Consider the following 15,159-nt stretch of genomic DNA (forward strand, 5'->3'; position numbering starts at 1 on the left):
CACAGACATACCTAATAGTTCAGCCTATCCACCCATCTATCCACCTATATACCCATGTTTGCCTTCAATGCCAACACAATACTGTATGTGCAAAAGGGTTCATCTTTGTTGTCTGCACTTCCCATGTACCTCTCTATGTCTTCCTCTTCCTCAGTGCCACCATGTTGATCACTCTCACAATTGGTACACTGCCCTTCTCTTCACCCAAATCAATACTTATCTCTACTTATCTAACAGTGTTCCCTCCCCTCCCTTCCCCTCCCCTCCCACCCCTGGTAACCAACGAAGAAAATTTCCTCCCATATATAAACCTTTCCTTGACTTTTCACAAAAACAGACTAATACAGTATTTGTCCTTCTGTGATTGACTTATTTAACTCAGCATAATGTCCTCCAAGTTCATCCATGTTATGCGCGGCTTTGCAGATTCTAGGTTATTCTTTAGGGTTGCATAGTATTCCATTGTATGTATGTACCATAGTTTGGTTATCCATTCCTCAGTTGATGGACACCTAGGTTGTTCCATCTTTTGGCTATTGTAAATAGTGCTGAGATGAACATGGATGTGCATATATATGTCTGTTCCTGTCATGGCTCTCATTTCTTTACGATATATACCTAGTAATGGTATGAATGGATCAAATGGTATTTCTAATTCCAACATTTTAAGGAATCACCATACTGCTTTCCACAGTGGTTGTACCATTTGACAGTCCCACCAGCACTGTATGAGAGTCCCAATCTCTCCACTTCCTCACCATCATTTGTTATTTTGTGTCTTGTTGAACTTTGCTACTACTAGTGCTGGGGCAAGATGGTATCTCATTGTTGTTTTGATTTGCATCTCTCTAATGGCTAATGGGGAGCTCTGGTAGCATAGTGCCTAAGGCACTTGACTGCTAACCAGAAGGCTGGTGGTTCAAACCCACCAGCCACTCCTCGGAAGGAAGGTTGGGCAATCCTACTTCCATAGTGATACTGCCTCGGAAACCCAAGGAGGGGTCACTATGAGTCGGGGCCGACTCGACGGCAAATAACAACAATAACAATGGCTAATGATCGTGAACATTTCTTCATATATTTGTTGGCCACCTGAATATCCTCCTTGGTGAAGTGTCTATTCATGTTTTCTACCCATTTATTAATTGGATTATTTGTCTTTTTGTTATCGAGGTGTTGTAGTGTTCTATAAATTCTAGAGATAAGTCCCTTGTCAGATATGTCATTGCCAAATATTTTTTCCCAATCTGTAGGTTCTCTTTTGACTCTTTTGGAGAAGTCTTTGGAAGCAAGATATATGTACCCTTCTTAAGGAACTAATCAACCACAACTATCAAGAAATTCTGGGGGAATTTTCTGCCTGCATTCTGAAGACATTTAATATCCAACCCATGGTGAACATCCTGCTTAGAATTTTTCATAATCTCCTTGAGGACCATCTGTCTGACTTACCTTGTATCCAAAACAGTCTCTAGTGCAGTGTCTTGTACCCACTATATACTCAATAAATACTCTTTAAATGAATAAACGCCTATTTTTCTGTAAAAGACGAAAATCTGATGAAGTCTTGTATGTAAAACAAAGCACAGGAGACAATGGAATTAATCTGCTTTCCAAAACGCCAGATCCTTTTCTTGGGCTAATGACTGTTGTATTCATTCATTCAAAAACACTCATTCAACGTTTACTAAACTAAGTGCCAAGTACTCCTCCAAGTAACAGTTCATCATTGTTATTGTTGTTGTTGTTGTTATGTGCCGTCGAGTCGGCCCTGACTCATAGCGACCCCTCCTTGGGTTTCCGAGGCAGTATCACTACGGAAGTAGGATTGCCCAACCTTCCTTCCGAGGAGTGGCTGGTGGGTTTGAACCGCCAGCCTTCTGGTTAGCAGTCAAATGCTTTAGCCACTATGTTAGGTGCCATCAAGTTGGCTCTGACTCATAGCAACCCTATGTACAATAGAAAGAAACACTGCCCAGTCCTGTGCCACCCTCACTATACCTGAGCCTATCATTGCAGCCACTGTGTCAATCCATCTCATTGAGGGCCTTCTCCGTTTTCATTAACCCTCCACTTTACCAAGCATAATATCCTTCTCCCGGGAATGGTCCCTTCTGACAACATGACCAAAGCAGGCAAGACAAAGTTTGGCCATTGTTGCTTCCAAGGAGCATTCCGGCTGCATTTCGTCCAGGACAGATTTGTTTGTTCTTTTGGCAGTCCATGGTACTTTCAGTATTCTTCGCCAACACCATAACTCAAAAGCATCAACTCTTCCTTAGACTTCCTTATTCACCATCCACCTCTCACATGTATATGTTGTTGTTGTCATGTGCCATTGAGTAGGACCCAACTCACAGCAACCCCTCCTTGGGTTTCCGAGGCAGTATCACTATGGAAGTAGATTGCCCCATCTTTCTTCCAAGGAGTGACTGGTGGGTTTGAACTGCCAGCCTTCTGGTTAGCAGTCAAGTGCCACATGTATATGAGGTGACTGAAAATATCATAGCTTGAGTTAGGAGCACCTTAGTCTTCAAAGAGACATCTTTGCTCTTTAGCACTTTAAAGAGGTCTTTTGCAGAGGATTTGCCCAGTGCAATACCTCATCCGATGTCTTGACTGCTGCTTCCATTGGTGTTGACTGTGGAACGAAGTAAAATGAAATCTTCGACAACTTCAATCTTTTCTCCATTTATCGTGAAGCTGCTTATTGGTCCAGCTGTGAGGATTTTCATTTTCTTTATGTTGAGATGCAACTGGTACTGCAGACTGTAGTCTTTAATCTCTATCAGTAAGTGCTTCAAGTCATCCTTACTTTCAGCAAGCAAAGTTGTGTTGTCTGCATATTGCAGGTTGTTAATTCCTCTAATCCTGATGCCACACTCATCTTCATATAGTCCAGCTTCTAAGACTATTTGTTCAACATATAGATTGAATAAGTATGATGAAAGGATACAACCCTGATGCACTCCCTTCTTGATTTTAAGTCATGCAGTATCCCCTTGTTCTGTTCAAATGACAGCCTCCTGGTCTGTGGACAGGTTTCTCATGAGTACAATTAAGTGTTCTGGCATACTCATTCTTCTCAATGTTATCCATAACTTGTTATGATCCACACAATCAAATGCTTTTGCATAGTCAATAAAACACAAGTAAACATCTTTCTGGTATTCTTTGCTTTGAGCGAAGATCCATGTGATATCAGCAGTGATATCTCTCATTCCACATACTCTTCTGAATCCAGCTTACATTTCTGGAAGTTCTCTGTCAATATAATATTGCTGTAACCATTTCTGAATTATATTCAGCAAGATTTTACTTATGTGTGATATTAATGATATTGTTGAATAATTTTCATATTCTGTGGGAGCACCTTTCTTTACAATGGGTACAGATATGAATCTCTTCCAGTCAGTTGACCAGGTAGCTGTCTTCCAAATTTCTTGGCATAGATGAGTGAGTGCCTCTAGCATGGCATCATTAGTATCTCATTAGTACAGCTCCATTAGTATCTCTCTAAAAAAATAATTATCATGTAACAAACGTATTATTCCAACTGCTACATATTAGAGAATTCTACATTCTTAAGGGGCACGGATGGAACTCTGGTGGTGCAGTGACCAAGGCATTCAGCTGCTAAACAAAAGGTGAGCAGTTCAAACCCATCAGCCACACCACGGAAAACTGATGAAGTAGTCTGCTTCTGCAAAGATTTACAGCCTTGCATAACATACTACACAAAACATTGTTCCACCTCCTACTTTGGTGAGTACCAACTGGGATCTTAAAAGTTTGCAAGCAGCCATCTAGATGAAACAATGGGTCTCTCCTCATCCAAAGCAAAGAAGAATGAAGAAAACCAAAGATTCATGGAAACAATTAGTCCTAGCGACTGGTACACCATCCGATCTGCAGCTTGTATGACTATGAGACTAGATGGTGCCTGGCTACCACTGTCAACCACTCAGAGGGGGATCTATGTAGGAGATCTTGGATAGAGAGGGAGAACACTGTGGAACAAAACTCAAAATCATTAAAAAAAAAGGCGGGGGGGGACCAGGTTTGCTGGTCTGATAGAGCCTAGTGGAACCATTGAGACTATGGCCCCTAGCTGCCCTTCAGGTCTGGAATTGAACCCACACCTGTGGCTTCCAGCCAAACAAAACACAGGCATATGAGTTGAACATTTACCTCAAGTAGATACACTCCTTGGAGAGAACAATCATGGGAGAAAGAAGGGCTGCTTATGCACAGGGAGACAGCTCAGGGGGCAGGAATGCATGGAGGTAACTATAGGGAGGAAGTGGGAGGGGAGCTGTTGCATGGGGGTAAATTGTAGTCAATGTCATGAGACAAGGTGTGTGTGAACTGCTGTATGGAAAGTGAATTTGCTCTGTAAATTTTCACCCAAGTCACAATAAAAAATAACTTAAAAAAAAAAAAAAAAAAAGATTTACAGCCTTGGAAATGGTATGGGGCAGTCCTGTCCTAACTATGAGTCAGAACCAACTTGAAGGCAATGGGAAGGCCTAGTGGCTTATGTAGTAGGTTGAATAAAAAATAAAAATTCACATCTAGACAGAACCTTAGAATGTAACCTTATATGGAAACAGAGTCTTTGCAGATGTCATTAGTTACAAGATCACGAGATAGCATGCTAGATTCAGAATGAGCCCTTGCAAAAAGTACCTGGAGGCAGCATCTTCTGACCTTCTCTAACTTCACAACTGGGGAAACAGAGTCATCATCTATAGCCCAAGGCTTATTCCTATGAGGCCAGACATGCTGTCACCCTCCAGCCTTTGTACCAACTCTGATACCAATGGTCCCTTCCATGGCACTCACTACTTCTCTGCTGGGTTTGATAATTCATTGCAATGGCCACACAGAACTCACAGACAATACTCACAATTAATTAGGGGGTTTATTAGGGAAGTAACAGGTTACAACTCAGGTTTGGGAACATTCTCGGGATACAATTCTTTGATGAGGACAGTCTGCCCTCTGCTATGCCCTCTGACACACCTCCCCGGCCCCTGGCCTCTAGGTCTGGCCTTTGCTCTGTTCAGGCAAGTGTTACAAAGCTCTTTAGCTCTGCCAATAGTTACACCTAGGTGCACCCAACTCTGCCAGCAAGCCTCCTGCCCAAAGGCTCTCAGCTTTCTTGCTCTGTGGGCCAGAAAGCCTGTTGCTCTGTCTCATGCCTCTTGGTTCCGCAGCCAGTTGTCTCTGCCTGTCGTCTCTGCCATCTTTCTGTGAAGGAGGTCCAGTGCAGGGATCTCAGGTTCAAGGAGATCTCATGTCCAAGAATGCACTCTACTCTAACTCCAGTTCCTCTCTCTTGATGGCATTGAGATCCCCGTTTCTGCCTCTAGAAGGGCTCATTTTAAGCCCAGCAGTATAGCAAAACTAACCAATCCACACATTATAGTTCTGTACGCCTTATTTGCTTGGTCTCATCCAGTAATCTGGTGGGAGTTACAAAGAAAAGCCATATCAAGTAATTCACTGCACCACAGCACTAAATTCAATGAATGACTTGAACTTATAAGAAGAGTGGAGGTCACACGGAAATACACAGGGAAGAAGGCCACAGAGGAAGAGACTGGAGTTACACCGCCCCAAGCCAAGGATGACAAGAAGCCAACGGAAGCTGGAAAGAGGCAAAGAAAGATTTCCTCCTAGAGACCGTGGAGGAAACACAGTCCTGAGGACACCCTGATTTTGAACTACCTTCCAGAACTTTAAGAGTATAAATTTCTGTTGTTTTAAGCCACATAGTTCATGGTACTTTGTTAAGACAGCCCTAACAAACTAAAAAAAAAAAAAAGCAAAGATGCCACTTTAACATCTAAGGTGTGCCTGACCCAAGCCATGTTATTTTCAATCACCTCATAAGCATGCAAAAGCTAGACAATGAATAAGGAAGACCAAAGAGGAATTAATGCCTTTGAATTGTGTTGTTGTTGAAGAATACTGAATATACCATGGACTGTCCAAAGAATAAACAAATCTGTCTTGGAAGGAGTACAAACTTCTCTAAGTTTTCACAAAGGGTTGAGCTCAAATTTTAATTTCATCCCTTCTATCAGCCTCACACATTAGCATGTTGTCAGGAAAGGGACATTCAGGTACAACACACCCCGTACCTACCATAATCCTCATGACAGTCCTGTAAGACAGCTATTAATTTCCGTCTAGGAGGAAATCTGCAACTGAGAAAAATGTGCAACATGTCGTCAGGTGGGATCAGTTCCTTGAGAACATCATGCTCGGTAAAGTGGAGGTCCCTACTTTATGTCGAAAAAGACCCTCAATGAGATAAACTGACAGAGGGTCTGCAACGGCTCAAACAGAGCAACAACTGTGAGGACGACTCAGGACCAGGGAGTGTTTCATTGTGTTGTACATGGAGCTGCTATGTGTCAGAACCAACCCAGTGGCACAAAAACAACAACAGCAAATTAAGATACATGTTTGTTTACTGTGACTGGAGATCTCATGAACAAAGAAGACAGAACATGACCAACCCCAAACCAGCTCAAAGCGTAGGCCCTAAAGAACATGACCCACTGGAGCTCTCTGTGCATTAAAGGACAATGCATGTTACATAATGATGTGTGGTTGCAAAGGGTCACCATAACTTCTGCCTGTGTCTTCTCTGCCTCACCAGCAATTGCTCTTCATCAATTCTTCTAATTAATAATACCTGAGAATCTATTTCATGGCCCTAAGCAAGGCTTAACAGCCTGGGGATTGATAATATTTCAGAAATTTATGACTGAACACTCTCCTCTCAATCTGAGGCTAAAACATTCTTCCAGTAGATGAGTTTATTTAAAATCTTACCAATACAATGTCAGTGCATAGAACAGTTTGAGAGTATCACTTGGTCAACTTCTTGCTAAAAGCCCTTGTACCTAATCATACTCCACAAATACTGGGTAAATGAAAAAAGGCTTTTTGTTGTAGTTGTTATTGTTTAATCAAAGATGAAAATGGGACTAAGTCTTACAGGCAAAGCTATGCGCTTTGCTAACAGCAGCGCAGTGATTTAGCTTGCCAAGAGACATGTGCTCCTTAGGCATTACAATTCCCTGCCAAAGTGCAGAATCAGTAACAAAATCCAGCTTCCTATGCCATTCAACAGAACTGACTAAGTACAAGATTTATTTCCAGCAGACTTCCGCCACATAGTTATCCCACAAGATTACTGACAACCTATAATAACACGTTAATGGTAAAGACAATCTGTTACACATCTGGAATGCTTTCCTGACCAGATTTGCCTCTAGTACTCCATTAGTTTCAGGATCTACTGAAGCTAAATGTTTTTGCTAGGACCAGTTCATCAGTATACAAAGCATTCTTTGAATTATTACAGTACTAGAAATTCAGAGCTGGAAAAGACTCAGAAAACATCTGGTCTGATTTCTTTATTTAAGATGAAGAAGTGGAGGCCCAGGGAAGACAACGGGTAGTCTCCAGATCACATAGCCAGTAAGTCTGCCTGTCAGACCTTGTCTTAGTTTCCTAGGCCCACCATTAACAAAATAATGCCGGTGGGAGGCTTTAAAGAACAGATATTTATTCGCACAGTCCTGGAGGGTGGAAGTCTAAATTCAGAATGTCAGCAAGACCACACTCTGTCCACTCTAGAAGAAGAGTCTTTCTTTTCTTTCAGCTGCTGGCAGCCCCAAGGATTTCTTGGCATTCCTTGGCTTGTTGACAGATCCTCACATGCTTTCTGCCCCCTGTGTCTCTGTTTCTGTATCCTTTTTTTCTTTTTTAAATTGTGATTTGGGTGAAAATTTACAGCAAATTCACTTTCCATACAGCACAGTTCACATACACTTTGTCTCATGACATTGACTACGATTCACCACAATGCAAAAGCTCCCCTCCCACTTCCTCCCACAGTCACCTCTTCCCTGTGTCCATCCCACCATGCACCCCTACGCCCTGAGTTGTCTCCTTGTGTATAAACAGCCCTTCTTAACAGCTCTTCTTTCTCCCATGATTATTCTCTCCAAGGAGTGTATTTACCTCAACTTTTTTGCCTGTCTCTTGCTTGGCTGGAAGCCATAGGTGTGGGTTCAATTCTAGACTGAAGGGCATTTAGGGGTCACAGTCTCAGTGGTTCCACCAGGCTCTATCCCTTTTTTTTTTATATAACATCACTCAGAAGGGATTAGGATTACCACTCACCCTATTCAATTATGACTTCATTAATGTAACTGATAATATTTGCAAATAAAAAAGCCCACTTCCTTAAATAAGATCCCATTCACTGTTTCAGGGTTTGTTGTTGTTGTTGTTATGTGCCGTCGAGTCAAACCCGACTCATAGCGACCCCTCCTTGGGTTTCCGAGGCAGTATCACTACGGAAGTAGGATTGCCCAACCTTCCTTCCGAGGAGTGGCTGGTGGGTTTGAACCGCCAGCCGTCTGGTTAGCAGGCAAGTGTCTTAGCCACTATGCTACCAGAGCTCCTGTTTCAGGGTTTAGGACTTCAATATACCTTTCTGGGGGGCACAATTCAATCCAAAATACACCTGGATCTGGAACCTTGGGATTCTCTGCCCTTTTGACCTCTTCTAATTTAATCAGCTTTTACTGAGGCCCTACTATGTGCAAGGCCTATAAGCAAAACCTTGAAATCTTCTGGCCTGGTTGATTCTCAAGTTACTAAGTTCTGTTGGTACCACTTATAAGTTCCAAGTTTTCATAATGAGGTGATGAACTCAAATTTCAATTTCTCCCCATACACATTAGTGTGTTGTCAGGGCATTCGGGCACAACACACATCTTACCTCCTGTAATCTTTACAACAGTCCTGTAAGATAGCTATTAATTGCCATTTAGGAGGAAATATGCAACTCAGAAAAAACCTGCCCATAGTCACACAGATAGTAAGAGTGCAGAATGTGAGCCACAGTTTAATACACTAAGCTACCTAACAAAACTATGCATCAGTTCATAAAAGATTAAATAAACCAACTCTACTCTGTAGCTATTGACTTTTCCCGGATAGCCCCACACAGGCCAGAGACACATGCTCTTGGAAGCTGACCAAAAAATATGGTTAGAAACTTTCCATCAGTGTCGGCCTCCAGATTAAAAACTTTAAAAGTTTTAAAAAGATAAAACTCAGAATAATCAATATAACACCTGACAAAGTTTAAACTATATTTTGACTATTGATCCCCTCATATTTTTGCATCCAACTTTTTCCTATTTCAGGTTTGTTTTTTTTTTTTTTTTATGTGGCATCAAGTCAGACCTGACTCATAGCGACGCCTCCTTGGGTTTCCAAGGTAGTATCACTACGGAAGTAGATTGCCCAACCCTCCTTCCTAGGAGTGGCTGATGGGTTTGAACCGCCAGCCCTCTGGTTAGCAGTCAGGCACCTTAGGCTCTATGCTACCAGAGCTCCTATTTAATACCATGGAACGAAGGCCACTCAGACTGCATTCTCTCCCTCTCACTCTCCCACATGGAAGAGAAGAACGATCATCAAGGGCAAATTGCAGTTGCAGCAAAGCAATACCAAGAGCTGGTTTCATGCTCAGAAGAGAACGCTGTGCCTCCTTCCTTGTGGTTTTCGGTGCTCTACACGATCAGAGAAACTTCTCTAGTAACTACAGAAATGATTACTGATTTCAGGGTAGGTATATAATTTCTGAAAGAAGTGTAGCTGGAATGCTCCTTGGAAGCAAGAATGGCCAGAGCTCACCTAAACTACTTTGGTCATGTTGTCAGAAGGGACCATTCGCTGGAGAAGGCTATCGTGCTTGGTAAAGTGGAGGGTCAGCAAAAAAGGGGAAGACCCTCAATGAGATGGATTGACACAGTGGCTTCAATGATGGGCTCCCGTTGTACACAAGGTTGCTATGAGTCAGAGCTGACTTGACAGCTCTAACAACAGCAGCAACATATATTTCCTATTTTATTTTTGTTGTTGTTATTGAGACTATACACAGCAGAGCAGATATCAATTCAACAGTTTCGATACATACAATTCACTGATTACATTCTTTAAGTTGTGCAACCATTCTCACCCTCCTTTTCTGAATTGTTCCTCTCCCATTAACATAAACTCACTGCCCACTAAGTTTCCTATCTAATCTGTCAAGTTGCTGTTGCAGTATGATCCCACATAGATCATGGTGAATATTTTGATGGAGTTTACTAACCATATTCCCTGCTCTCATTCATATAAGTAAGTGGCCTAAATTTATGTAAGTCATTACAAAATCTTGAAATATTCACAGGTAAGTTCAGATGGGTGTATCTTTTCAACAGTGGGATCTTCAGTGAAATCAAGTATAAACTATTGCAAAATATGTCTTGGAAGGGGGAACAAATGGCATTCTACCATCTTAAACAAAAGGCCTATTACCTATAGTAACATTGCCTTCTTTCATTGGCTGACCTTCAGATTCACAATGCCACCACTGGTTAAAATGGGCCACAAAAAAACTTAGAAGTCTAACAGGATATGAACAGAGTTATTTCAATGACCACCAAAAACACAAACATACCCTTACTCATTAGGATCATAAAATACATCTTTGTTTTGTAGAAGCTGAATGACTAGTTCTAGGTATAAGCTAGGAGTCCCTGGGTGGCATAAACTGGTAAGTGCTTGACTACTGATCAAAAGGTTGGCTGTTCAAATCTACCTAGAGGTACATCAGAAAAAAGCCTTGGTAATTTACTTTCAAAAGGTCATAGCCATTAAAAGCCCCGTAGAGTAGTTCTACTTTGAAACACATGGGATCCCCCTGAGTCAAAATCAATTCCATGGAAACAGATTGGTAGTGAATCAATATAAGCTAGTCAGTCACAGACCAGGAATGAAATCATTCTCCTTATAGCTTCCTCAGTCAAATGTGACCTAGGTCTAGAACAGGGGGACAACTTTTCCTGTAAGAAAATGGACAGCAGATATTTTAAGCACTGCAGGTCCCATCGGTTCTCTGTCTCAATTTTGGTTTTTTTTTCCCACCAAACTTTAAAAATGTAAAAACCATCCTTAGCACTCAAAGACCATAGAATAACAGGATGCTGGCTGCATTTGGTTAGTACGTTATAGTTCTGAAGCCTGCCTAGAACCTCATTTGCTATCAGTAATTAAGAAAGCCTTGGGCAGCCAATCATAAAATGGGCCCAATCATAAAATTGGTGAAGGACTTGAATAGACATTTCAACAAAGAGGACATTCAAATGCTATCAAATACATGAAAAGATGATCAATGTCATTTACATCAGAGAGATGCAAATCAAAACCACAAAGGGTTACCATTTCACTCCACTAGTATGGGTAAGATTAAAAGAAAAAAAAAAAAAACGACAAATGTTGGTGAGGATGTGGGGAAACTGGAACCCTTATTCATTGCTGATGAGAATGCAAAGTGGTACAGCCACTGTGGAAAACTGTGGAAGTTCCTCAAAACACTAAAAATAGAACTACTACATGACCCATATAAAAAAAACTAAAAATATAAACTACATGTAATACTCCTAGGCATATACCCAAAAGACATGAAAGCAAAGACTCAAAATGAGAGATGTACACCAATGTTCACTATAGCGTTATTCCAAATAACCGAAAGGTGGAAACAACCTAAATGTTCCTTGATAGACAAATGGATGAATCATATGCGGGAGACACATACAGTGGAATACTACTCAGCCAGTAGGAGAAACAAAGTCTTAATACCTGCTACAATATAAATGGAGCTTGAAGACATGCTGAGAGAAATAAACTAATGACAAAGGACAAATATTATAATGAGCTCACTTATATAAAAAGACAAGAAAAGGCAAATGTATAGAAAACACAGTTTATTATTGATTATCAGGGATGGGAAGGGGAGTTAACAACGATGGAACAATCACATCGATTAAGGATAGGGCTGCACAACCAATTACTGTAACTGCTGTCAATAAATTGTACATCTGTCAAAAGTAGAGTTGGCAAAAGTTGTGTGATAGATTTACAATTACAAAGAAAAAAAAAGGAGTAGCTGCTGAGGCTGCTTATTTATAACCAAATACCTCATGGGATTTGGTTCCTGGGTTTGGAGGTTTAGGGTAATGGTTTTGGGGAAAATCTCAGTTAATTGGACTAATATCATGTTTAGTACTTCTGTTCTACCTCCTAGTTCACTGTGTAGTGCCTGGGGTCTTTAAAGCTTGCAAGCTGCCAGGCAAGGCACAATAATTGTTCTCTAGTTACCTGGAACAAGAGAGAAAGGAGAGTTAGGAATAGGTGGGGGACATGGAATGTGTGGCTAATGCCCCCATGAACAAGTGCCTCCTTTGCCATGAGACCAGAAGAACTGGATGGTACCTAGCTACCATTGCTGAAAATTTTGATCAACAAATCCATAGAAGAATCCTGATCAAAATGGGGGAAATCAGAAGAGAATTTCAAATTCTCATGGACTCAAGATTTTCTGGACCCACAGAGGGTAGATGAACCCGACATTATTGCCATAAGATAATCTTTAAAACTTAAACCAAAAATACCCCCTGAAGTCATCTTAAAACCAGGAATATTTTGAGCATTATGATTTTTTAATAACTATCTATGTAAGATCAAATTGACAACAGCAACTTGAAAGATTAAATAGGAACCTTAGGGGGCAATGAGTTTATGTCAACAGGGGAGGAACTGAGAAAAGGAGAGAACGGTTGCACAACTCGAAGAATATAATCAGTGTCACTAAATTGGATGTGTAGATACTGCTGAATTGGTGTATGCTTTGCTGTGTATATTCACAACAACAACAAGATAAATGAAATTTAGATGGAAAAGAAAGCAAGCAAGCTTTGGCATGCCTTGGTCTTGTGGAATCCAGGGTAAGAAATTTCAAGTAGAAATTAGAGAATCCAACCACAGGGCTGAACATGAAGGATCTACGGGCAGATCTGGAGCCCCAGTCATAGCATCACCTCCACGTACTGCAGAACAGACTCCCGTGAATTTCAGTAAACAAGAGGAAAGGCTGGCACCATGACAAGGAATCAGGGTAAAGTAAGTTCTTTAAGAGAGAAACAGCTCAATCATATTTGTAGGCTAAAGTGAATGTATGCTGATTTAACAATGTGAGAATCAGATGAAGGGACTGCAATCAAGGCCTAGAAAAGGGCCACAATGGAAAGTAAGGACACCTCTCTCTCTGAGAGCAAAGAACAGAAACAGATGGATAAGGTAGAAAAGAGGGAAGTTAAGAGTGCAAATTCATTGTTTTAGTTTAAAGGAGGTCCCCTGCTGAGCACAGGGAACACTGAGATGAGGTAGGGGCCTGAGGAAAGTAGAAAGGATCCTTTAGAATGAGATAAGGGACAGAGGGGACACGGATGATGCACCAGCTCAAATGCTGTGCCTTCTGTGAAGCCCATCCCAACAGCCTGATTAAAATCAATCATTCTCTTTTCTGCTCCTGTACCACCATTCTTATTCCTCTAACGCAGTGCACATCTATCTCTCTCCTGAAATTATCTGCTTCTAGAAGGCAGGAAAGGCACTCTGGTGGCATAGTGCTTAAGGCATTTGATTGCTAACCAGAAGGCTGGCAGTTCAAACTCACCAGCCACTTCACGGAAGGAAGACTGGGCAATCTACTTCCGAAAAGATTTACCCCCTTGGAAACCCAAAGGGGGTCGCCTTGAATTGGAATTGACTCAATGGCAGTAAGAGTTGAGTGAGAAGGCAGAAACTGCCTCTTTCTCACCTTTTCATCCTCCTAGAAGGATCTGGATCATCTTAGAAAACTATGCTTAAATTTTTAGGAATAAAGAAAATTATATAAAATACAGTCATTTTCTTTTCTAAAACAAAGTAAGAGTTAACACTTACCCAGTCATAAAGATTACAAGCAGTTCCTAACTTGTACAGAGTGTCCCTTTTTAAAAAGGACCCAACAGAAAGAAAGAAACTAGACAAAGAATCTTGGAGTTACCATCCTTAATTTTAATATTTCAGTTTCAATTGAGGACTGTTCATTTCATCCACCTTGATAATAATGTGTAGCTGGCATTGTTTTACATTTCTTGGTGTTACCTGATCTATATTATTAATAGTGGATTTGGTTCTAGGAGGATTATTATGGTTGACATTTTAGGAACTACAAGTTGTAGCTACAAGTATATTTGCAATTATTTTTTCCTAAAAGTCCTAATAAATAGACTCCAAGCATATCAAAATGAGGGCTCAAGGCTCTCAGCTTCCTAGGCCTCTTATGTGCTGCTCAGCCCATCCCTGAATATTCCTACCTTCGACAGTCAGCTCCAGGGTCACCTCCTGTATGCTGTCATAGGGACCCATGTAAACACAAATCACAACTCTCATCACATTGCATTTTCAGTGTTTACTAGTGGCTCTCTGGGGTATGCTCCCTATATCGCTATATACTCCCAATACATATTTGATGACTTCTCACTATTTCTGTTGGACCACTTACCTGTTACCAAGATTAAGCCCAGTACTAGGCAAAATTAAATAATAAATGAATAAATGTCACCTAACACTGAAGTGTAGAAGTTGCCATCTCATCTCCTGTTTCTTCCTCATTTTATCCCTTACTCTCTTGCAGCCAAAGAACCTTTTGCAAATCTGATGAAAGCTATGGACTCTCAAGGCAAACACACACACACACACACATAATGTGTAAGGAGGGAGTACACAGATCTCCTTGATGTCAATTCAGGGACACAAAGAGTTAACCATAATCAACATCTTCAAATCTCCTCCTCCCATTTCCCCCAAGTCCACTGCAGTAAAAGGCCTACTTCCTCTCTCTCTCCTCAAACTGCCCTTGTCAAGGTCACAGTGATCTCCACATTATGAAATCCAAACATCCATTCTTAGAGCTGTCTCCTGATTGACCTATTAACAGCCTATGTCACAAGTGATCACACCCATAGCTGTTCATAACTAGAAGTAAATAAACAGAAACATGGGGAGTTCCGGCAAGATGGCGGACTAGGCAGAAGGATTGCACAGACCCTCTTCAAAAAAGAAAAGGGAAACCAATTAACACAGACACAGAAGATAATCGTGGACCCCTGAGCCTTGAAGGGAAGGATACAGAATTGGACTAAACCCCAATTAGCAGAAGAATTTGCGTAAAAATACCAAAAAGAGGAG

At 41.2% G+C, this 15,159-nt stretch overlaps 1 protein-coding gene and 1 non-coding gene across 2 annotated transcripts in view; both read right to left on the bottom strand.

The window, feature by feature from the left end:
• NAXD (NAD(P)HX dehydratase) overlaps positions 1-15,159 on the bottom strand; it is a 78,853-nt gene that overhangs the window by 40,664 nt on the left and 23,030 nt on the right. The window lies entirely within an intron of this gene.
• Positions 9,458-9,665, bottom strand: LOC122149856. Its single transcript, XR_006163367.1, has one exon. It is a non-coding gene; the product is annotated as a small nucleolar RNA U3 (small nucleolar RNA).

Source organism: Orycteropus afer, unplaced genomic scaffold, assembly GCF_000298275.1.
Source record: "Orycteropus afer afer isolate SDZICR_OR568_19922 unplaced genomic scaffold, OryAfe1.0 scaffold00055, whole genome shotgun sequence".
Classification (NCBI taxonomy): Eukaryota; Metazoa; Chordata; class Mammalia; order Tubulidentata; family Orycteropodidae; genus Orycteropus; species Orycteropus afer.